General features: G+C 35.0%; 1 protein-coding gene across 1 annotated transcript in view; it reads left to right on the forward strand.

Moving 5' to 3' along the window:
- LOC120766586 (probable serine/threonine-protein kinase yakA) overlaps positions 1-26550 on the forward strand; it is a 250698-nt gene that overhangs the window by 122648 nt on the left and 101500 nt on the right. The window contains exon 4 of the mRNA XM_040092186.1: positions 7198-7342. The gene's annotated coding sequence lies outside the window, so the exon portion shown is untranslated. The remainder of the gene's footprint in view (positions 1-7197; positions 7343-26550) is intronic.

The following is a 26550-nucleotide window of genomic DNA, read 5'->3' on the forward strand; positions in this document are numbered from 1 at the left end:
AGGCGTAGCTTTGCTTTGATAAACCATTTGTATTTCATGTACCTTGCAAGAAAACCTAAGCCGTCTTAACATACATATCTATTATACCAGGGTCAGTAATTTCTGAAACCCAAGAATTAAGTAAAACAAAATAATACGTATAATAGGATGAAACTCAGAGGAAAGGTATAGAATATAACAAAAATGAAATAATATATGCGCGATCTGCGGTCGGGTGGACGAATGGAGATAGGTGAATAGGTGATACGAGTATTCAAGAGTATTTTTTTTTTTGGAGGATAGAGTCATGTGTAGAAGTTCACGCAAGTGAGGGAAGTTCTCTGATCGCCATTCACTTGGGGGTGGCCAGAAACGATTCTTTTACACATGGCTCAAGCAGCTCACAACTTCCGGTCTTTGACCAAGTATCCTCTGAATAGCCTAAGAACATCCGTTCGAAGGCGGGCTAAAATGAGAAGGCGAAACAACCCCCACATAGGGTTGTGCGCTGGGTTTGGGACTCGCCACGTAAAGGGCCCCCTTCCCCAATGAAAGATTTAAGAGTAGAAAATGGAAAAACTAAGTCCGATGGAAAAAAGGTAAAATGGTCAAGTTGTAGGTAATAAAAAGAGTCACAACTTTTCGGTTTATGCGTTTAATCTTAAATTATTTGTTGAAATAATCAAATAGTCAAGTTTTTGTTTTTTAATTTTAACTTTTGCAAAAATTTTTTTCTCTCGCGAAATTTGCGGTAAAACAGCCTTTCTAAAAAACTAACATTAATTTTTTTTTGATTAAAAATATTTTTTTTCTCCTGATATCAATAGAAAGCGAAACTTTATTTTGTTTTTCAACATCACAAAGTAGATATGTATGTCTCTCACATCTCTTACTAAAATTTGTTCACCGATAAAATTTTTCAAAGCAGCAGCTCTGTTCTATAAGGTGCTGGCACTAGAGCAGATTTGGCAAATTTATTTATATTTTTTTATATACATATATATTTAATCGGCCCCTTTTAGGGTTTTGCAGTGTTGAATCCGTCTATTGCTCTCAAAGATAATCCTTGAATGTAACCAAAAATGAAAGTGCACTAAAATCGACGAAAACTTTTACAAGTGTATTTCCCTACTGGGCATGTTGGCTTACGTATGCATTTGACCATTTTTATTAAACAACATTGAATATATTTCGAATTACTACTGTAAATCTGGCAGATATGCACACCTAAATACTCATAAGTGTTTAAATTGACACTTGCACTACGTCACAAGTACTTACATATATCGATTTCACACATATATATACATGTTGTTGTATATTTGTTACCAGGAACTTTGTGCACAACGATGCTTAAGCAAATACTTTCATGTAATCCTGCAATATTTAGAGCATTGAAGTATGCTTTGTTGCAACGAACAGGCTTATTGAAGTGGAATTGACAATTATGTTATTTATGAAACACTAATACTCAAACACACACACACATGCAATCTAATAAGTGTAAGCCAACCATATTGTGTTCGACATTGCAAATATTTTCCCTCACACACATACATACATACAAGTGCTGCTTCTTGCAAAGAGCCACTGCTGTAAGTGCCATTATTACAGTTTAATTACATAGTAATCGCCATAAATTTAGTAACAATTTGTTTTAAGACAGTACTGATTTGATTAATGCACATGTATTCGTTTCGCAAAGGCGTGTCCGCCAAGCAATTGTTTGAGTTTTAGTTAATGGAGTACCGCACTTAGCGGTTCAAAGTGTCACATAAGTACTTAATATACATCCATTTAGCAAGTATTAATTAGAATTAAGCATATAAATTATTATAAATAAATTATGTTTGAGTAATGCTGCAGATTTTGCTGTCAATTTCAGCTATTATTTGAATAAATTGAGTATCTGCGATAACAGCAGCTTCATATACATATATCTTATGTGCTGAACTTTGCAAATTAATTGCTTTTAGGAAATATATTTTATCGTGAAATAATTATGTAATTGATTGTGTAAGTAAATGTGTACATAAGGGTGGTCCTTAAAAGCAGAAGCTGCCGCTTAGTGTCTTAACAAACTAGAATGTGTTAAAAAGCAATAAACACAAGTTACCACTTAAAGTTATAGTTGACCGATCTAAACAATTTGTTTGGAGATTGTTGCGTTGTATTGGATGAAAATCTATGCGGAATCATTTGAAGATACCATGTCAAATGAAAAAGTTTCCCATACAAGAAACTCAGCTATGCTATATTGGCATGATCATAACAATTTTTCTTACAGATTGCAACGCTGTCCTGGATAATAATATATGCAAAATTTTATGCAGATATCTTGTCAAATGAAAAAGTTGTCCATACAAAGACTTGATTCCGAACAATCAGTTTGTATGGCAGTGATATGCTATATTGGTTCAATATCCGCGGTTTTGTCAAATGAGCAGCGGCTTGAGGAGCAAATGACGTGTACAAAAATTCAGATCGATATCTCAAAAACTGAGGCAGTATCTTTGATCATTTTTGTGTGCTATATACTTTAAGGGCTCTCCAACGTGTTACTAACTTCGCTGCAAACTTAATACACCCTGTAGAGTTTAAGAAAGTTAATGACTGTTAAAACTGTAAACATAAAAGACAATCCTAACATACTCGCACATGTGTATTCTTGTTTTTATATTTTCAATTTCATGACAACACAAACCCATACATTTTCACATAATGAACAAAGCTTGCAAATAATATGCTAAGTACTCACTTTTGACATAGGGCCCAATGCGACCCAACAAATAACAGCTAAATTAGCTTGTCGCCTCGCGTAGACTGTTGCTTACTTCTCCAAATCATTTATGTATATAGCGAAATATATTTGTTTCGGTCGCAACTTCCTTGTGTGCTTATTTTCGGTCAGTCTACTTTCATTCTAAGCGCTCACTTGAATTTCCAACACACATACATATAAACAGACATACACATCATATATACATATACTATTATATACATCCAAGCCTAGACCGTCAGTTTAGTCCACCAAATTGGCATTTCGCTTTTGCATGCAAATTACTCTGCACTCTCCGGCTTGGCGCAATCATAAATTGTCCTCGGGAAAGCCAATTGGCGTTTGTTGTTGGTGACAACAACAACAATGAAGGCCGCAAATGCATTAACGTTCATTGACTTGCTGTCTGGCACACAACAGGTAATCTAAATCCAACAATAGCGCCTAGACGATTGCCTTGCTGCAAAGTCAATTTCGTTTGGGTGATAAAAAGAGAAATGGAAAAGGAAAGATAAAATAAATATAAATATGTTTTCCATGCACTTTCGTAGCTAGCCTTTTAACAACACCATCACAATATAGTCGCCAACAAACAATAACTCGCGGCATTGTGTGCAACAAGCGTCGAGAATTGGCATTAGAGTACGGTGTTGGGGTCACCTAGCGAATTTTTTGTTCCGCTAACTTATACATATGTGTACAATTGGAAGCTTGGTATATTGAGAGATATTTTGATAAATGAAAAATATATAATTTTCACAAAAAATCTCCGAAAATTTATTTGGTAAACCATTTTAGACGATCCGACCTTCTTCAAATTAAGCAGCGGTTTTGTCGATTACTCCCAATTGCAATTCCAGCAATGTGTGAATGAAAAATGAATGCCATGATTTAAATATTTAATGAATATCTTAAATTAAAACATTATTATAATATGCCTTAAGGTATGAATTTCCCTTAAGCTGCTTATTTCGCGTACACACATCGTGTTCGACATTTTTCGTTTTTAGCTCGTACATTCCATTGTGGGTTTATCCACGTAATCCGTGTAGACACACAATTATTTTCGCTTCAAGTGCGAGTTGGCAACGCAACAGAAATTCTTATGGACATACCCATGTAATCATACATACATATATACTGTAGATGTAGACATTCAAACAAAGAAAATAATTAAATGAAATATCCCCGTGGGAAAAGTGAACTTTATAGCAAAGTTATTGACAAGTCAATGGCATTTATACCACATGTTTGTTCTATTCCTTACTCTCCAAAAATTTAAAATTTGGAAAAAAAACTATAGATATGCTTAACTGTGGTTACACCTCCATCATTAATGTGTTTATGCCAGTCTCTTACATTTATGCCAGTTGTTTGTTCCATTAAGTCGCTCCAAAATTTAAAAAAAATTAAAGAAAATACTCGAATATCTGATAACTCATATTATTACCTCTTCCTATATCTCTCTATTCTATCTGTATTTGATTATGCTAGCCTTTTTAATTTATGCCAGTTGTTTATTCCATTAAGTCGCTCCAAAATTAAAAAAAAATTAAGGAAAATACTCGGATATCTGATAACTCATATTATTAGCTCTTCCTATATCTCTCTATTCTATCTTTATTTGATTATGCCAGCCTTTTTAATTTATGCCAGTTTTTTATTCCATTCCTTGTGCTCCGAAATTTAAAAAAATTAAATAAAATTCTTAGATATCCGAAAACTGATATTATTACCTCTTCCATATCTCTCCGTTCTATCTTTATTTGATTATGCCATGCTTTCTAAATTATACCAGTTGCTTGTTCGATTCCGTACTCTCCAAAGATTGAAATTAGAAAAAACTATATGTATTTTTAATTGTTTTTACGCCTCTTTCATCAATGTGTTTATGCCAGTCTTTCCAATTTATGCCAGTTTTTTATTCCATTCCGTATGCTCCAAAATTTAAAAAATTGAAGAAGGTACTTAGATATCTCACAACTCATATTAGTACCTCTGCCTATAACTCTCTATAGCATCTTAATTTGTTTATGCCAGTTTTTTTCTAATTTATGCCAGTTGCTTATTTTATTCAGTACGCACAAAAATTCAGAAAATAAAACAAGGTAAAAAAAATGCTTAGATATCTGATAACTCACCTTATTACCTCTTCCTATATCGCTCCATTCTATCTATATTTCAATATGCCATGCTTTCTAAATTATACCAGTTGTTTGTTCGATTCGCTACTCTTTAATATTTAGCGAATCGTAGGAAGTTCTTGGATACCTCAATAAAGTGGTGTAAGCTCTCTCCATTCTACATCCTCTTGTGTACTTGATTTATACCAGTTGCTTGTTTGATTCGCCACTATTAAAAATGTCGCGAACCGATGGCAATTAGCATTTCGTGCTGAGTATACGCACTATATATGTATACATATATGTGTTTTTGTGTAGCGTCGTGCAGCACGTGACTTGTTTGGCCAATTTTGGCTTTGCATATTTGTTTGTTTTTTTGTTTTTAGCTTCGCAGCAGCGAATGGTCAAATGAATTTGCGAGTACGTCTATATGTTTGTGCGCGTGTGTGCTGCTTATTGTAGTATATTTGCTGCGGCGGTTTGCATTTATTTTGATCCGTTTCTTGTTTACTCTGCAATGTTTTTGCTTTTGTTTTTGTACGTGTTTATAATAATAGAACGAGTGCAATTTCGTCTCTCCGCATTTCGTTGGGTCGCTTTGTTTGCCCCGCGTGGCGATTTAGCGCGTGTTAATGGTATTTCTTGTGGCTGCAAGTGCGTGTGTGTTTGTGAATATGTACATATTGTTGTTGTTGATTATGCGCGTGTATTCTCATTGCTTTGCATGTTTAAGGAATATATCATGTATTTACAGTTTGTAAATCTTGGAAAGTAAAGAGTTCACTATACAAGGGGTAAATGGAAGAATTTTATTAGAGAGAATTTCGGAATTCACATATATGTATAATAGCGAAATAGATCGATTTTAAGAGATTTGGAATTTGAGAGTTGTGTGAAAAATTTTTGAATTTTGTAAAATTTTTGTAGAACTTCTCTTGCTCCTTGCTTTCAGGTCATTATTAAGGAGTTATATACCATAAGAAGGCCGGAAAAAAGCGAATTTTCCAAATTTTTTTCTAAGAAAACTTTAAAATTTATTGATCAAAAAATGTTTTCATATATTACGGTATTTTTTAACTTTATTTTAAGACTTAGTATTAGTAAAAATATTTAATAGGAAAGGAACTACAGCTGATTTCCGGGAGTTCTTCTCATAAATGACGTTTTACGGTGGACACTATATCTCTGTACTAGATTCTCTGAAATTAAATGACCAAACAGTTTTCGTTAAAGTAGTGTTAAATCCAATAATTAATCGAAATAATAAGGAAAATATTGTTTTTTTCACAAAATGCCAGTTTCTAAAAAAAGTATATTTTTGAAAAAAATTCGAGCTTAAACTGTTAAAAAAATATTTATAGGTGAGAAAAAATCCTCGATAAACTACTGAAAAATATATTTAGGAAGTTCGTGTTAAAGTTTTAGACTAATCGGCATAGCTGTTCTCGAGTAATGTTGGTCACCTCGAAAATATTCACCGGAAAAACCGATTTTATGAAAATTGAAACTGTTTATAAACTCTCAAGTGGTTAGCGCTAGTGTATAGCCCTCATAACAGATATAGCTTTGGCAATTAATTCTGGTAGTATGGAAAAAAGAGCAAATTTCTTTTTTTTTTAACTTTTTTAAATACGTTTGCGATTATGTATAAAATATGGAGACATTTTAATACAAAATGGTGGCTAGTGGGCCAATATTTCGGATGGCTAAGATTAATAAGACCGCTATAAGGGATGGTGTTTCCAAGAATTACCGTTATCTAAAACAAATATCGGCATCTTAACCTGCATAAGACTCGAAGGTATGCCTTTTAGCCTTACAATAATTTTTTCCCCGAAATTTCGAACTTGCGAACTTAAATTGCATGGACCTGTAAAAAAGCTATTTTTTTTAGTAAAATTTGTTTAAGTAAAATTATCAATAATATTGAAAAATCGCTCGGAAAACTGTTCTGTTAAAGTGGGGAAAACACGAATATGTCTACAAGAGAATTTTCAAATTTCAAATAATTTTCAGAAATATCAGTATTTTCGCATCCAAATTAGTTTGATCAGTTCGCGAATATTTAAACACATTTTTCTCGCAAGTGTCTTATTTAAAACGATTTCCATAATTTCTCAGGTTCTAATGGACCGATTTACCTAAAAATTTAAAATGTCTTCGTTATAGACATGTCTATTTCTGGAACTATTTACATATGTCCTTAAATTTCAATTTTTAGTATTTAAAAAAAATCGAAACAGTAAAAAAGAATACAATTATATTTACTTATTTCAATTAATTTTTAATTTATATTTATTTTTTCTCTTTTTACAGCTTCTTTTGGAAATTACCCATCAAAAACTTTCGCCTTTTCAGCAGCAGCGGCTTTAACGGTAACCAATTTGACAGCACGGCTAAGGAAAGGGCCGCAATGTTCGTTTGATATTCAATTGTGTGCTTTTTTCCGAGCTGATTAGTGGTAAGTTTATCAAAAGTTTAATTGGAAAGGAAATTCAATTTTGTTTTATATATTTTGCACATTTCTTAGTTACTACCGCAAACGTCGCATTAAAGTCTCTGCTTATAAATATATATTGAACCAATTACTTTCACTGCAAACGAAGTCAGTCGCTTTCAGCGCACCTTTTGTGGGTCAAACGAACTTTGCTAATTCCGAAGACGTTTGCTAACTTATGTCTTACTCTATACCTACTTTGCTAACTTTTTAGCATTTCGTTCTTATTGACGCAACTGTGGCTTTGTAGCAAGGCAGCGGCGCATATTTTTACAAACGCTATTTATTAGTGGAAAATATACATATATGCAGGAAACTCATAATGCTGCTGGGAAAAAATATCCTTACATTATCTCTGCTTGTTTCCTTCTGCTTTTTCAGTTTCCTCACCTCTTTCCACTCTGCCTCTCTCTCACTCATACTGTTTGCGACTACGCGCATCGACCAGGAAATTGCAAAAAACCGCTCAATGCCATTTAATCAATTCAATACTTTAATTACGCATCTCTCAACTCAAGGTGCGCAGCCTTCACGCTCTGCTAGCAGCGCAGTTGCCAACCAACGCAGCGCTGGTCAACTTCCTCTGTTATCAGCCGTTGCTGTTGAAATGCGAGAAGTGACTACAACAACGAAGAATAAAACCAAGAATTGTTCAACGAAACACAATAACAACAACATAACAGTGACTACAGCATCGCCATGCTCTATAATCGTATATTAACATAAGGTGTGTTGTTGCAACATCGGAGCAGGCGGTGCGCACGGCGGCAGCGCGCAGGTAATCAGCAAAGTTTTCAGAATTTAATTTCGCATTTCGCTGCTGCTTCCTCCTCCCTTCGCCAATCGCTTTTGTTACATTCGCATTTTTTCGTCCACTCCTTCCGCGCTTTATTTTCAGTCTCTCAGCGGCGGCAGCGCGTTATAAAGTGCTGCCCGCAAGTCTGCCGTCAAAATAAATTTTAATTTTTGTATGAAAGTGATGCTTTTGTTGTCATTTGTGCAAGCTTTATAATGCTTGTTGTTGCTATTGTCGTTTTTGCTGGCTGCTTTGAGCCTTTGCTAATGTTTGCTCGCGTTGCCTTGTTTACCTTGGCCAATGAAATTCGCCGATTGCCGGTGTTTTTGCTGTTGCACAATGCCAATTTGTAGCAAAACACATACAAATATATATACACACATATACATATATATATGCATAGTAATGTGCCTATATACATACATATTTACATACCAACACTTGATATCCAAGCCACTCAGCCCCGCATAACTTTGCTTTCCTCCTTTTTACTCTGTTCTCTTCAGTATGCTGCTGGTTTGCATGCAACATTTTACTCACAACAAACATTTGGCATAATGCGTTGTTGTTGTTGTCATTGTTATGCTTACCTTTTGCGTTTTTGTTTTCGTTTTGTGTTTACCCTTTATTATATCAATATGTGGCAGCAACGAAAGCGTTCAGCATATAAAAAGTCTCAGCCATTATTTTCATATAAGCAATTTCAAACTCAAGCATAACTATATGTGTGTTTGTATGCTTGAGCACTTCTGACACCTTGAGCGCTTATTTCGCAGAGAGCTTGAGCGTTTTTATATAAAGTCTTCTGCTTGCCTTGTGTGCAAGCTTTTCTAGAAGCTTTGGTTATATTTGCTCTCCACTTGGCAAATGGAATTTAATGTTTCACTTCGTTAAAGCTTCGTGCGAGTAAACTTTAATTTTCTTTACTTTTAATTGAATCATAAAATTCTTTCTGGGAAGCAGCTCTAATAAGCGGATTTTTGGCATTAAAGCTCTGATAACGCAGCTCTTAACGAATTAATATGCCAAAAATTAGTTGCTTGATGTTGAAGTGGCAGACAAGAGTCTTCTGGCAGAGAAATAAGTAAGAATATATATGGATATCAAGAATACTACTTCATAAAAATGAACTGCTCTGGTTTCCTAAATATAAAATTTTTGTATTCTTGGTTCGACTTTAAGCAGCCTGTTTGGTTGACTGATTGACTGTAACATGACATTGCTATGGAAGGGTTCAGCGGTTACGCCACGCTATTAATAAGCCAATAATCTTATGCTGCTTCCCGATTCAGGTCAGTTGCTGTGTCTTGGAAATTAATTGCCACTACTTCTTAGTCCAGGAACGTTGCAAGGACGAAATTCTTTTAGCTATCTCCTATTGAAATTACATATGACTCTATGCTCCGTTTCGGGTTTCGATTAGAATCATATACATACATTACGATACATATCGAGTCTCCCATTTATGCGTTAAACTCTCTGCCGCATTATGGCGGAAAGCATTTCAACGCAGATCGAATGATACTATTTATCTCGCTTCTTTTATACTCTTCCAACCAGTTGCTACAGAGCATTATAGTTTGTTCACCTAACAGTTGTACGTTTCACCTAAAACTAAGCGAGATAGATATAGGGTTATATATAGGGTTATATATATATATATAAATGATTATGGATGACGGGAAAAATTGAAATCCGGTTGACTGTCTGCTCGTCCAAGCTGTAACTTGAGCAAAAATTGAGATATCTCATAAAAATTCGAGTTCGTAGATGGTCGTAATCGGACCACTGCCAAGCCCACAAATCGCCACTAACCGAAAACACAAAAAGTGCCATAACTAAGCACTCAATTACGATATGAAGCTGGAAATGAAGCGAGGGCCAGCCGTGTGGAAATTTTTTTTTAAAGTGGGCGTGGCCCCGCCCTCTAACAAGTTTAAGGTACATATCTTCTAAACCCCTTAAGCTACAACAACCACCTTCTACTGACAGTGTGAAAACGGATGAAATCGGAGGATAACCTCGCTCACTCTTCATATAACGGTACTGTTCAAAACTACTAAAACTGCAATAAATTAATAACTAAATAAGCCAAGACGTTAAATTTTACTTTCGACATGGTATGACAGAGCTTTATGGTAGCCGGTGTGAAAATTGGACGATGGTCGTGTTACCGTGAAATCCCATATCCCGGGACCCGACAAACTGATTTTGACAAAATTTAGTATATGGCTTCCCTGTTACCTTCCAATGTCACATTGTGAAAATGCACGAAATAAGACAACAACCACGCCTACTTCCCATATAGCACAATTTTAAATTCCCCTTGAGTCGTTCACGGGATGAAACTTTGCGCGAATAATACCTTTAGTGTATGCTACCTTATGAACAAAAATTGTTCAAATCCAATCATAACTCGTCAAGCCCCTAGGTACCGAATATTGGGACCTCAGTACCTATAATTGACTTTTGATCGAAAATATCGGTGAATGTGTGCGATATATAATTGAAGTCCAGGGATAATCTTTCGATAACGATATGTCTGTATGTCAAAAATGATGAATCGGCTCAATGCATCCCTTAGCCCTCATATACTTAATATAAAGATTTTCGAACTTCCGGGTGACTTTGTACCGCATATATCGGCTAATATGTGAGTTATCGCAATGAAAATAAGAGCGCGTGTTTTATTCATAAGAATGCATCTTTGTGCCTAAAATAGATAAATTTGAGCGAAAACTTGGCCTAGCCCCTATATAACTAATATCCGGATTTTCGAATATACGGCTGACTTTACTCCATATGATTGGTTTTACACCTTAAAGAATTTCCCTGGATTTGATTCTTGCAAGTTGCAAGAGTATAAAATGTTCGGTTTCACCCAAGCTTGGCCCTTCCTTACTTGTTCTGGTTCACTTGGTTATCCTTGTGGGAATCATGAATGCATAATGCCTAACTTGGTATTCTCTTTACTTTATATTTAAGCCAGTCTAGGGATAAAATTCTTAAATTTGACAATTTGCACTGAAAAGTCATTCATATTAACAGCCTTTAATTCAGGCATGATGAAGTCATTAATCTCTATAGCCCTTTTCACTTTAATACTACGATCGGCTTCATTTTTGAAGAACTATGAACCAATGATTCCCTCTGCCCACAGAGCACATCTAACAGTGACTTTTTGAGGATGTAACAATGTCTCAACCAAAAGAGAGCTTCATCGCTTATCAACTTTGGCAACGAGCAAATAACACATACTATGTGAGATTCAAAAAAATCTGCTGAGTGATATTTAAAGTAAGTTTAAGCATATTTTGTGCTACCAGCTACTACAAATATACTAAAACAGTCTAATATTTAGATTATTTTAGCAAGAAATTTGCTGCTGCTGTGCTATTTTGCATAAAAAGCTCAAATTTTTCTCAATATCTTTATTAGATGTATAAAATTTCTATTACTGTTAGGAGTCAACAGGGCGGATGAGTGGTTTCGTTTTCTTCTTTTCTTTTTGAAATATTCTTGGCAAAGCCAAACTCCAACTAAGATTCCAGCTAATAAAAAAATGCCAATAAATAAATAAATCAAATGCACGTAACACCCAATACCGGAAAGCATTGATTAATCAATTGCGCTGTGGCATGGGTATAAAGCACACGCCACCCTAAACTACACACCACCAAGGCACGAAGCTTACACTCAAATGGATTGAACTTTCACTCAAGTGCAGCGCATGCGGTCGACACCACACACAATACACATTCCTTTGCATGTCCTGCGCTATCAACGCAACGCCGTGCCACAACGAATGGGGCATGCAACGGAATTCAGTATCCGCGAAACATTCAATACAAACGGTACAAACGGCAGCCGACGAGCTAGTTGCGCCCGCGTCAGTACTGCTTCCATGCTGGCCACAACACAGCCTATGCACAAGCAGCAGAAAGAATGTAAAATGAAATAATAACAACAACAACAAGAAAAAAGGCAAAAATGTGACAAGTGTATAAGAAAATTTGTATATGTGTACGAAACGCGTGTGTAGGAGTATTTGTGCGCTGATATACATATGTATATACTATACATATACATATACATAAAAGGAAGCAATGAAAATATGAAGGCAAACAAATGTATACAACAACAGTAATGTAGCAATGGAAGCGAATAAGACGAAAGAGGAGGCTGAAATTGAAATTTTTGATGTTCGCTTTGTATAGCTGTGCTCACATATATATATACATATATAATAATATTAAATGGATTATATATGTATGCATAGATATATTTAAATATAATCGTTTAGCAAGCAGTGCGTTGAAAATGTTTAAAAGCGAGCACAACTATATACAACTATTTAGCACTGTAAGTGTGTGTGTGTTTGTTCATTTTCTTGTGCCAACAACGCATTAATCAGCTGGGGAGTAAAACTGTGCTTTTGCTTGTGTGTATAAGTATGTGTTTGTATGTAATTACAGGTGTAAACGAAATGCTTGTGCCACATACATAGTCATCAGGCATGGCGGCGGACAGACGCATAAAAGGACTGTATGTAAGAGAGTAGCACAAGAATAGGAAGCATGCAATGGCATCGAGCGAAAGTAGCGCGATGCGTCGTTTATTAGCTAAGCCGCAGACACGCAAAACGCTTTTTATATAAAATACACTCTATATATTATATATATATTTACTTATTTATGTGCCATAATCAGTGTATACAGCTGTGAGTAGTGTCAACTTAGCTTTTTTGGTTTGATATGTACATTTGGAGGTAGGCGTGCTGGGCTTGTGGCAAGTATTAATGGCCGCCACAATCATAAAATATTTGTCAGTATAAATTACACATGTTATTAGTTTGTTTCAAACGTGCTTTATGCCAGTGCTAATAACTTCTTGGAGCACACACACTCATACCAAGAAATATGCAGACGTGAAGCAATATTTTTTGTAGGTGTATTTGCTATTTAGTGAGCTATAAGCAGTAAAATATAGTGAAAACTTTCTTCAACTAACAAAAGCAAATGCCGTTAAAAAATGGAAATTTTTACCGAAAATTTACTTTTCTATTGTTTTTTATCTCTACTACATATTTGATAACTAAAAATGTTCAACAGGACACGCTATTAGGATATTTCCGTGCATGCTAACACACATATACAGTTATTATCACCTGATAAGTTTAAGTTTGGGTAAGTTTATTACCCAAAAAAGGAAGCGTCGGAGGCACTTTAAACTATTATGTGGAAATATGGTAAAAAAATAGTAAGACTTTGTTAATAATTTTGAAACTCTTAACTCATGTATTCTTCTAATCTGTGTCGTTCCTCTCAAAGTGATCCCCCATGGCCCCAATACAGTTATGCCAACAATTTTTCTAATCCTCGGAAAAGTCAATTTCCGGAATAGACTTTAATGTGCGTAGCGATTCACGTTTAATGTCTTGAATTGAGTCAAAACGATTTCCAGAGAGCGATTATTTGAGTTTGCTAATCAGCCAGAAGTCACAAGAAGCTAAATCAGGGTACGGTTGTTGCGACACGATATTGGTTGAAAATTTGGCGAAAAACTCACGAAGAATCAATGTAGTATGTGACGGCGCAATATCGTCATGCAAAAACCAAGAGCTGTCGACCCCTAATTCCGGCTTCTTTTTAAGAATAGTTTCGCGGAAACGACGCATAACACTCCAATAGTATTCTTTGTTGACAGTTTGGCCGGTCGGAAGAAATTCGGAGTGTACCACACCCCAATAATCGAAGAAAACTGTCAATATAACCTCGATTTTTGACTTGCTTTGACGTATTTTTTCGGCTTTGGCACACGTTTGCAACGATATTCGGCGGATTGATCGTCTGTTTTCGGGTCGTAGGCATAGAACCAAGACTTATGGCCAGTAATAATGCATTTCACGATAACGTGGTTGCCGGAAAACATTGTTTGACAGACGTTAATGCGACGCTGTTTTTCGAAAAAATTTAGTTATTTTTGGAACAAATCATGCTTTAACTTTTCTTAGGCCCAAATGATCTTTCAAAATAGTTTTCACTGATCCTTCCGATATGCCAACGATGCCAGTAATATCTCTGACTATTAAGCGTCGCTTTTCAAGTACCAATTCTTTAATTTTAATGACGTATTAATCAGCAGTTAATATTGAAGACAGTCCTGGATGTGGTTTTGTCGTCAACATGTTCTCGACCCTCTTTGAATAATTTGTACCAATCAAAAACACTTGCTCACGACAAAAATTTATCACTAAAGGCCTTTGCCAACATATTGAAAGTTTCGGCACCAGGACAACTATATTTTGGGAAACTGGTAAGGAAAACTTTTTCATTTGATGAGATATCTTTACCAAATCTGTCATTGGTGATTGTCTATGACAACGGTGCAATTTCCTTAGAAATTGTTCAGATTGTATCACTATCAAAGTTGAAAGTTTTTTTTTGTATTTGTGAAGGGTATTATGTGCAGCCGAAGTTAACGTTTTTTTTTGTTTTAATTTTTCAAATTTACATATTTTTACCTTCTCAGATTCACCTTAACATAAAAACAAAAAAAAATCCTTTATTATCATTTATCCATTCAAACTGTTTTGCTCCTTTTCGCCTGCTTAACTTTTGCCTGCGCGCTTTTAGGCATAACGGAATGAATACCGGGCGCTCTCTCTTGTTATGAATATTTAATGAACTTTAATAAAACATCAACCTGCAGACAATACGCACTGCCACAGCAAACAAATTGAGGCAGCAAGCGCTTTCCACACGAATTTCGCATTAAAATACTTTCTGACGCGTGTGTCCGTAATTACTCCGTAATAATAAGCAGGTAGCCTGGCAAAAGTGTTGGCAGGAAAATTGTTGTAATCCTGTTGTCTACAAAATATCTTGCAGACGTTTTAATTATACGCGGGAAGTACTATAATAGTTTTAACTGTATTACATGAGAATATTTATTAAGTTGTGTGAGATGACATGGCGTATGAGTTACCTGTAATGCGTGTTGTCGCTTGCTTGGCGGCACAAAATTGTAGTATCGAAAACTATTTAGATGTGATTATTGTTAAGCGCGTGTCATATAAAATAATTATTGTTTGATTTCTCATATGAAAAAGACAGAAACTGAAATATTATATCATCTAAATCGTGGAACGTAGCTCATGTCGATGGAATCGACAAATAAATTAATTTTTTATAAATCAAAATCTTAGTTCGCATCAAATTTCGTAAAAGATATTTTTTTCGCAATGGTTAAAAATATAAATTTTTCCAATAAATTTTGAGTTCATGGGAAAAATTTGTTCATGCAAAGGTTGTAGATCTTTCTATTATCTAAAAGTTCGTCGTATATATTTTTTCTATAGGACTCATGGTTTGTCGGACATCCAGCTAAACCAATTTAAATCCTTAACATTAAACCATACACCTCCTCGTCCTCTACTCGATCTTAGTTTGCTCGTAAACTCTTTTCTTATTCGTTTGGGTTACTTTATCACTCGTTTTTAAAGGGTTTCAAGCTACTGTGAATTTCTTCATATTTTTACCGTTTGCAAAGGCTGCTCGACTGGTCTGTAATTTGGATTTAAAATGTTTTAAAATCTTTCAAAGCTGTTTTTTGAACACCAAAGGCTTAAATATATATGTACATATATGCAATATAAAATTTTGTTTTCGATACTTTTATCGTAATTTTTTGTCTTTACGACCTGCTAAAAACTAGCATTTTTTGCCGTGACTAATGTTTAAATTAAAAATTCTTCCAAATATTTTTCCATATTTTCAAAATGCCTTTTCGTGAATAAGTATATTGTTAAATTGCTATTTTCGGCATCAGAACTCAAAATACACTGTTTACATTAATGAATTATTTTCTACAATGCATTCATAGTTTTCTACTTATCATTCACTGCTTTACTAATGCATATTTTTTATGCTTCTTCACATCTTCCTTATGTTTCTTATCATTCACACTTAATCATATGCGAAAACTTGTGAAGCAAGACACTTTCCTCGCTGGCATTTAGGCGCCTTCATTGATATCTGTCTCATTAATTTCGCACAGCTGTGCACTTTCCTACGAAGTGTCTATCGCCATGCTCATCTTCGTTATTATTATGCGTACATTTAGACAGGCGTTAGTCTGGTCATATCCTTTATTAAACTAATTTCCAGCAAACTGAATTTCAGCGAGCGACGCTTTGGTGCACAAGTAAGAAGCAGAGCGTGTGCTGTGCTGGCTGTCGATGGGCTGAAAATGTATTTTATATTTACATACATACATACATACTTATACATATACGTATATATAATAGTTAGTTGAAGCTCATATATACATATATATGTATGTATATGCAAATTTATTTCGCTTCTGTTTAATACTCACAGCACCTATTTATGCCTACACCATGACTATGATGTTTATATGTACATATGTATGTATGTAATTATTTATTTGTTATACACGTGTTTGCTAATATTATGATTTTATGCCTCAATTTACATAATTAACGACACTTTTGTTACGCACTGTGGCTCCCAGTAAGGTGTGATATTCCACAGATAATTCATGACACCACACTGAAAGAATTTTAATAAATTTTTTTTTTGGGAGAAAATCATTTAGTTTCTGTAAAAGTTGCCTAAAATAGCATTTTCGCACGAACAATAAGAACAAAAGCAAACAAAGATATTCAAAATTTTAAATAAAAAATATTTAAGCTTTTAGTGACCAAAGGTCGTATGTATGTGTGAACAACAAAGAGAAAAAAAGGACAAAATAGAACTACACTGGCGAGTATTTAAGGACTGAACTGCTTTAAATATCCATCTAACGAAATAAACCTTTCCATTTTCAATGGTCAAATGAAAGGTTTGTAAAAAAATGTTTGAGTTACAAAACTAAGTTTTTGGAAAGTTTTTAGTACCACATGATAATTCCGAATAAATTTTCAAATTTAAAGGAGAATGCTTATTATCGTTCGAAAGAACATTGTTTGGTGTTTATTTTTTGAAGATTATCTCTTTCAAATGTTGTCCGCGGCTACATCTCAGATGATCCATCCATTGAGTCTAATTTTCGATGATTCGTTTAAGCAATTCGACTGGTAACTGACGAATGACAAGCGTCATGTCTTGCTGAAAGGCCTGAATTGAAGCGGATTGCCCGTATAGACACCGGACATTATATACGGGGTTTGCCCGGAGAGTAATAGGACTGAATCGATTTAAAAAAAATTATTGAATCAATCGTTAAAATTCTTTATGAACTTTCAAATAGGCTCCTGAAGGCGTCACGGAAGGCATTGTGCGAAATACATAGCCTTGAGAGCCCAGGTGCATGCTAGATGTCGTCTCAAAGTGCTTTACATACAGGGTTTATCCGGAGAGTAATAGGACTGAATCGATTTAAAAGAATTTATTGAATCAATCGTTAAAATTCTTTTTAAACTTTCAAAATAGGCTCCTGAAGGCGTCACGGAAGGCATTGTGCGAAATACATAGCCTTGAGAGCCCAGGTGCATGCTGCTTGTCGTCTCAAAGTGCTTGCCTTTTATCGGCCTTTCAGGCAAGGAAACAAGAAAGTCAGAGGAGGGCCACATCTGGGTTGTAGGGCGGCTGCGGAAGCGTTGGGATGCCGGCCTTGCTTAGATAGCTGTCCACAAGAAAGTCGATTTATCCGGAGCGTTGTCGTGATGCAACTACCAATCGGTTGTGATGTCTTGTCGGACCCGATTGACCCTTCGTGTGAGTCTCTTGAGCACTTCCACGTAAAACTTGGTGTCCAGGAAGAACAAATTCATGGTGGACGATGCCTTTGATGTCAAAAAAGACAATACTGAGCAAAACTAAGATGACAGCTTGACAAGACTAACGGATGATCTGTCAAAAAAAGGTTATTAAAAAAGTACTTCTACTTGCATCACCCTTTATATCACATTCATTTTCAAATACCCAATTTAAAAAAAATTATAACTATCTTCGATGTGCCATCCCTTTACTCGCCATCTTTGCGCGTTGCTTTCCTGTCATTTAAAAAAAAACTACAAAGTTTTCAAATTGAATTCGTACAAAAGAGTATGCGGATACCTCATAAAAATGGTACACCCGTTATCTTCAATGCTACCAAGTTTTGTTTTGCATTTAGTTCAGTTTAACTTTTGTGAAAGAATGAAAAATTGAAAATACAAGTTATTTTTAAAGGCAAAAGTCAAGACTTGAATTCATTTTAATAGTTTACAAAAACATTTTCTTTTAATAAAAAAAATAATAATTTTTCCAAACAAATATATCTTAACCTTTCCTATGCAACATTACCAACCCATCAAACAAAAAATAATAATAAAAAATAGTTCACATTTAATCAAAATCGCTTGAAAATCAGCTTAACTGTGCACATGTGAGTACCACAATTTGAAGTAAACCCTCTAATTTATCATGCAACCAAATACCAATCGAGCCAAAGAACTTTGCGCGCTCTAGAGCTGGGAGTAGCCACCTTCTTTTATCGTCGCTTGCGATTCGCATTCTGCAGTCGGCTAATTAATCAAATCAAACACCCACATTTGTCTGCAGTCAAATCCGCTATTAAGCTTCTTGGAGTGAATTACTTAATTAGGCTGCCGCGACGCCGCACATGTGTGCTTTGAGCTATTTTACCGTTACTTGCGCGCTGTGTGCTGCTTACCAAGCGATTTACCAGCATTTGCAGCAATTATTCCAGCTTTTTCGCCATTGTCTTCCTATTTTTATTTGCCATTTTGCAGTTTTAGCACAAATGTGGGGAGTACACACACACACACACACACAATCACACTTGAAGTCACACATACAGGTATGTGTCTGTGTGCGTTTGCGGATTCCGGTAATTGCAATAAGTGCAATCGATCGCATTTCGGTAAATAGTTTCATTGTTCTACTTTCGACTGTGCACCGTACACGGCAGATAGTGTGTGGGCGGGAGGATGGGCAAAGAGAAGTTGGTGCAGCGGATAGTGTGTGGTTGGTGTGGTGCTTGTATGGTTATGTAACGATTTTCAAACGATTCACACCTTAAAAACGAATTCACAACTTTTGCACTCTACAACTTGTAACGGTGCTGTGTCTGCGTTTCGACTAAGCGTCGTTCGGTGCGCATGTGTGCGTGATTGTGCATATGTGTGTTTATGTGAAGTTTGCACGTTTTACTCAACTTCGATGGCTATTAAGGGAGATTTGTGTTTTATTCGTACACTCTTCACACTTAAATGTCTATTACTAGGGGGCCACTCGAAGTTTTTGCACTCGGTGGCAATGGCGCTGTAAATAAGCTAAAGTAACAGAGGCCCAATTATGCTTAGTTTGTGTTTACGTTCGGGTCAATGGTGGGCTATAACGAGAAAGAAAATCAAACTGGCCATGTTATGCCTTTGTTAGTTTGAAATATACTTCAAGGGGTTATATACAGTTAGAAGGCGGAAAAAACGATTTTTCCAGAATTTTTTCTGAGAAAACTTTTAAATTTATTGACCCAAAAATTTGTACAGTTTTATGGTATTTTTTAGCGATATTTTAAATATTAATATTAGCAAAAATATTTATTTGGCAAAAAAACTACTCCAGATCTCCGTGAGCTTCTCTCAAAAAAAAAGTTTGGCGGTGACCACTATGTCTCTGAACTGGATCCTCCCCTGAAATTAAAAAAAAAAACCAAACAGATTTCGTTAAAATATTATGAAATCTGGTAATTAATCGAAGAAATAAGGAAAATACATTTTTTGACAAAATGACGGTTTCAAAAAAAAAAATTGAATTTTGAAAATTGTAACTATACCGGATTATCCCTTAAATTCTTAAAAAAGGAAGGAATTTTCTGAGCAGCAAAGGTAGAAGAGAATATATTTTTAAGTTTTGAAAGCAGTCTGATTCAAAAATCAGTGCATTATTTGAAAAGTAAAGATTTAACACAAATCACTTGCAAACTCTAGTCACTCTGCAAAATATATATTTTTATTTGTAGTTGCTACGCATAGTTCATTAAGGTAGCAAATAGTACCGCTTAAGCGTCAATCGATAGACTTCGATAAAAAATGCTAATTTGAACATTCTTTTCAGGCCTTAAGTGATACATTACTTTTATAATCCTGAGATGAAGAATTCTTCTTCTTCTTCTTAATTGGCGTAGACACCGCTTACGCGATTATAGCCGATGAAGAATTAGACCTAAGAAATTTATAGAGGTTCTGATATATTTGCTAAATAGTGGGTTTCTGGTGTGTTCAGACCCAATATGTAAGAAATATCAGTAATTATTTGAATCTTTCGAGTGGTAGACCGGTGCTGAAGCTTTTAAAAATAATAAAAAGTGAAGTAAATAATTATAGGACAAACCATAGGTAAAGAAAGAAAATGTAAACAAATTAGCAGAACAACAATTTACAAGCGTTCTGGGCATTTACTAAGAAAACTTACCGAAATACGGTACTTTTTTTAATATTAGAAAGTAGAGATTTCAATGCAAAAAAAGCATATATTTTGTTGTGAGAGTTTTCCTTTGCAAATTCCTTTTTCGATATTAAGTGAAAAGAAAACTCATACAAAGTTTAGGCTAACCCAATTCTCGGAAAGATTTTTGTAAAATACAAAATTAAAAAAAAAACTTGAATATTTGAATTTTTCACATACATTTTGAAGTTATGTGGAAAAAGAGTTCACCCAAAGTTGCAGATTTTTTTATTACACCCAACTTTACCATATGACTTTGTGCCATAGGAGTTGTAGTTTTTACGGAAATTCAGATAAACCAATTTTTACGCTTAAAAACTCTACCACCACACCTCACTTCCGGTAAATTCGTTGTTTATATAGCATACATATTTATTATCATAATCTGCAAGAAACTGTAAAACTGATGAGCTTGCTAGGACAGGTACTTCAGTCTCAATAGCTGCGGAATGAAAACGAGCTATAGGCTTCCTTACCTTCTTGTGATTCACTACTGGACTGAGCAGTTTAGCAAGTATTGATTAACTACTAGTGGTAAGGTCAACTACCCGTAGTAAGACCCTTTTTGCCTAGGATAATTGCTAAGAGTTCTAAAGAACTCTTCGATTTCAGCAAAGTCCATCTTTAAATGTTTTTACGTGTTCTAACCAGACACTGTCCGATTAGGAATCAGGCGATTAGATTGAACATCTTAATAGATGACCAACTGTATTAGCTGTTTGTAGGAAGATGAGAAAGACTCATTTCAACACTTCCTCCTCGATTGTCTCCCTTTTGCCAGATCAAAGCAAAAACACCACGGATGTCATATTTTTAAAAAGAAGTATTGAATAGAAATAGCAAATTTGTGGTTGATTCAGAGCGTTTTTGCTGATATCTGGTATCCAACTACAGTAGTTTTTCTTCTGCCTTCTCAAAGCACTTGGTGTGATCCTTTGCTATGCTGAGATCAGTCATCTACCTATTTTAACCTTAGCATTATCGTTGCGGCTTTAAATATTACCTTATCTTCAATTTATTGTTTTATATTATGTTTTCAAGGCACAGGATAATTATAGAACTAGTTATTCCAAAGAAATGAAAGATTTATGCTAAGAATATGATCGGGAAAAAATACAAAAGAAATATTTAAATAAACCCAAGTTGGCATGAATGGTTTCTTCTGCCTTTATAGTGTTCTTGAAAAGAAATAATTATCATTTACTACATCCCTTCTCTTTTAACCACAGCATGTCGTCTCAGCAATTCCCTTTTAAATTATGTTTAATTTTAGCAGCGACCCAGGAAAACAAATCTATGTTCAGTTTTTTAAGTTTCGGGGTCGTTTATGATTTTTAAAAATGTTTGTTTGTTGTGAGAATCGAAAGAATTTAATTGAACATTTTGAAAACGCTACTTGACCTTAGTGCCTTCTATTCTGTTACATAATTTTGTCTTGGCGACATCTGAGCGATTTTTGCAAGATAACTGTTTTTTTTATTTTTTAAATTCCGAATTAAATTTCGTCATTTTTAATTGTGAGAAACTTTAACTCAACGAAAGTAATAAATATGGCATTCAAGTTTCCTAAAGGGTTGCCACCAATTCAAAAATTATGTCATTAATGTTTAAAAACATACTAAATCATATCGCTAAGAAAACAGTCCTCTTCTATGTATTTATATAATTTATTCCAAATTTATTTTTTTACAGGGTTGCCACTTACTTTTTAATTATGTTTATGAAGAATAAATAATAATGTTAATAATGTGAATATACTTCAACTTAAAGCAACCACTATGCATTGTAATATTTTAAATAGAGTTGCCATCTATCAGAACGCAAAGTGCTTTCCATCACGAATCTAATGAATAGGATTGCCAGAAATTCAAAAATTACAAAACAAGTTAAAAATAAAAGCAAATTATGTCGCTGAGAAAACTATCCACTTTCATTTGTATTATTTATTCCAAATATATTTTTTGCAGGGTTGCCACTTACTCTTTAATTATGTTTATAAAGAATAAATAATAATGTTAATAATGTGAATATACTTCAACTTAAAGCAACAACTATGCATTGTAATATTTTTAAATAGAGTCGCCACCTTTCAGAAAGCAAAGTGCTTTCCAACACTAATATAGATATGTACATATGTGACGCGAAACTTACAACTGTCACTCGCTTTCGAAGGACTAAAAATTAATAATGAATTTCTCATTATGCCAATGCATTGCATATTACACGGAACAATTTACTGTTACATTGCGGTCTCTATAGCTTGTATAGGTCGCCATAAACACACACATATGACAAGCATGCAATTGCAATTGCCGTCAAAGTGGCTGCCTGCCGCATACTTTGTAATGCAATTTCACGCCATTGTCATAACGTCACTTACTTTGTGTATATAAGTCTGTTAGCGCACATATACATATGTACATATGTATATACGTGAAAAATATAGCGCAGTATGCAGATGCTACTGCAGTGTAATTACATTTGCGGTGCTTTTGCAAGGGCTTTTCGACATACCGACGCGACAGGATGTAAGCATATAAGAATATGAGTCATATATAGCACATTTGTTTCTACATATTAATTATATACCATATATGTATGTTTACACAACCGTAGATAACTACATCCGCCACTCAGCGAGAACAGAAAAAATAGAGTACTGCCTAATGAGATCAGTTTCGCTTCCGTACTCTTGCCATACTAAATTCTGGCACTGCAAAACTTTCAACTATCGCAGTGTGTAGTATTGTTGTTTCTATTGTAGCCAGTCAGTTTTGTTATTTGCATAGTTGTTGTTGCTGTCATGTACGCGATCTGCATTAAAAATGTCACTCAATGAAAGTGACATACAGCGCGCGCCACGTAACGGCAAGTGAATATACACAAACATGTAAATGTGTGTGCGTATGTGTGTGTGCTTAGGAGAGTGTGGCAACTTCGCGCAAAAGTAGAACGCACGCGCCGCTTATCAACGTCGCGCAGCAGGCCAGAGCAAAGTTCGCAATGAAAATTTCGCAACGCGCGGGCATTCGTGTCCTTTTCGTGCTTCCTTTTAGTTTGGCAATGTTTTCATTTCGTGCGCACCGATTTGGAAGACGTTGTCATGCGCTGACAGCTGCTCGCTGCTGCTAAGCTAGCTACAAGTCAGGCACTCAATTTATTGCCCAAGTTTTCGACCGTACTTTAACAAGTTCGCTGCAGCTGTTGTTGTTGTTGTTGCAAGGCGGACTTTCTTTATCTTGTGAAAGTAAATAATAGCTATACAGAAAATCGCATTTTTTTTTGTTATCCCGGAGTTATGACTGAATTCGCCGCGCATTTGTGAAGCATTGCAGGCAGGTGTTTGTCAAATATCACTCATGCGCCACGTTGTACCTTCCCTAGCAATCTCATAAATAACCAATGAAGTGAAGCGCAAAATTTGATTTGCTCAGCTGTGTACAGCGACATTTTCATATACAAAAATATATTTGCATTAAGTTAGTGGGAATATGAAAAAGTAGAAGGAAAAATTCTAAAAAGGAAAATTAAAAAAAAAAATATAAAAAAATTTAAGAAAAATTAAAAAAAAAATAAAAAAAAATTGCAAAAAAATTAAGAAAAAACTCAAACAAATATATAGAAATTAAGAAAATATGAAAACAGCATCTCGCAGTACGCTGAGCTTGCCACTACCCAACTTATCTCAACTGCCGCCATCCGCAGCCGTGAATACTCAAATCTGCTGTGTCAGCTGAATTTTCAACAGGATTTATTTTAATATTCGTTTTTTCCGCCTTTTGCGAGCTCATCTTACGCATTCGCACACATAATTCACACACAAACACACATACCCACGCAAAGGTTTTCGCCTGAAATTTCATATTCGTTCATTTTGCGCTGACACCTAATACAGTTGCCAGCAGACAGGCGACAGCAGCCTTGACGACAGACAGACAATAGCGAGCGTGTTGGTGTGCCACTGCCGACTTGGCAGAAACTTGCTCGGATTTGCCGGCTGCACATAATCCAATATTTAAATTAATACAGCGCTGTGTGTGTATGCGTGTGAGTGTGCGTTTGTGTGTTCGCACAACGAGGTGTTGGCATACAAACAAGCTCATCAATTAACACTTACAGGAGTGTGAGTGCGGCACGTAAAAAATTGAGTGTGTTTTGTGGCAAGCTTCTAATATTAAAGTGATTTTTTTTTAATTTTTCTTGTTGCATGCTTATTTTATGTTGTTTATTGCTCCTAAATGTAGGCAAGCTTTTCTTGAATGCATACTTTTGGTATACATCTTGTATTACGTCTCTGTGGAGATCCCCTAATTAGTAAAATATTTGTGCACCTTCGTTTTAATAATATTGCATACTTTTGGGCGCACTGTAGTCAAGTTATTTAGAAGTTTTGTTTGATTAAAGTGTAATAAATTGTAACTAAAATTTCGGTAAAACTTTTACTTAAAATATTGGTTAAAGTTTAGGTTAAAATTTTGTTAAAATTTTTGGTTGAAAATATTTTTGCCAGAATTTTGAAAATTATTTTCAGTTTTGAGAATACCTAGTTTTACTACAACTTAGTAAAAGTCTTTTACCTTGCCTTCATATAGAGCAATATACTACATTTCATACATACATTTCATAGCCACGAAAACCACACTACAATACATACATATAAATAATGCACTTAAAGTGGATTTCTCATCTTTTCCACATTCATTCCCTTCATCTTACCACAACCAAAGTTCGGTTTTCATATTCTCATTCACCCAGTTTTCTGGTGCACCTTTATTGGCGCATTTCGTGCACGTGTGTTATCATGCTGCTTCTCACTTTTTCGTTTTCGTAATAACTTTTCCTTTGCTTGCGCGTTTCTTTGATGCCACATATTGATGTTTGATGAAACCTTGCGTGCGTAAATAGGGCAAAAATATTACCTTGCTGAGCTGCCAGTAATTTTAAGACAGAATTCTGAAAAATTCTAACTTCCAGTAACTACAAATTGATATTTGCATGTTATTTGTAGTTCTGGTTTACTAATCCCATTTGATGCTCGGGTATAGTTTTCCTGGGAGATCTCTCGTAAGCGGCAAGTTTAAAGTGAAACTACTGCGGGATAGGAGTGCGCTTGTCATAGGCAGGCGGAGACATGTGTAGTTGTCAACTAAGTATTGACATATTCATGAGCATGTAAATGCTTAAACTGCTGCTGGCAGGCCTAAGCTTGCCGAATCATACGTTGACATAATCATCATTAACCATTCACTAAACGCACGTGAACACGTTACGCATTCATGCCACAAATTCAAATTTGAAAATTCAAATTCAAATTCACCGACTCTGCAACACTTAAGAAATTATGCAAAATTTAATATGGAAATTGCTTTCGTAAGCATTTAGCGTGAGTCCTGCAGCGTTGTTCGTGTATTATTGTTGTTGTCGTTGTTGCTGTACTTGCGTAGCAATTTGCCAATGCAAATAGGACAAACGGTATGCTTTCGTACATGTATACATACTTAAATACATTCATTTTTGTTCTCATTTATTCCCTGAGCTCATCATATTTATTAGGGTGGGACAAAAAAAATTTCATTTTAATATTTTTACTTAAGAAGCTTCTCATTTGTCAGAACAGATGATATAGAAACACTATACCATTAGCTGCAATACAAACTGAAGGATCGAAAACAAGTGGCGTCACCTAATATATACACATACATATGAATTAATATTAAAATTAGGAACTAAAGTTTTACTAGAATGTTTCCCTTCGTTTTGTATGATATTTTCGCGGTTTATAAGCAGAAAAATTGAAATTTTCTTGTTTTTACCCACCCTAATATATATATACAAAAATTTATATTAAAGTTAAGAGCTAAAACTCTTCTCTTAATTTCGATATTTTCATGGTATATAAG

This window comes from Bactrocera tryoni, chromosome 1 (assembly GCF_016617805.1).
Source record: "Bactrocera tryoni isolate S06 chromosome 1, CSIRO_BtryS06_freeze2, whole genome shotgun sequence".
Taxonomy (NCBI): Eukaryota; Metazoa; Arthropoda; class Insecta; order Diptera; family Tephritidae; genus Bactrocera; species Bactrocera tryoni.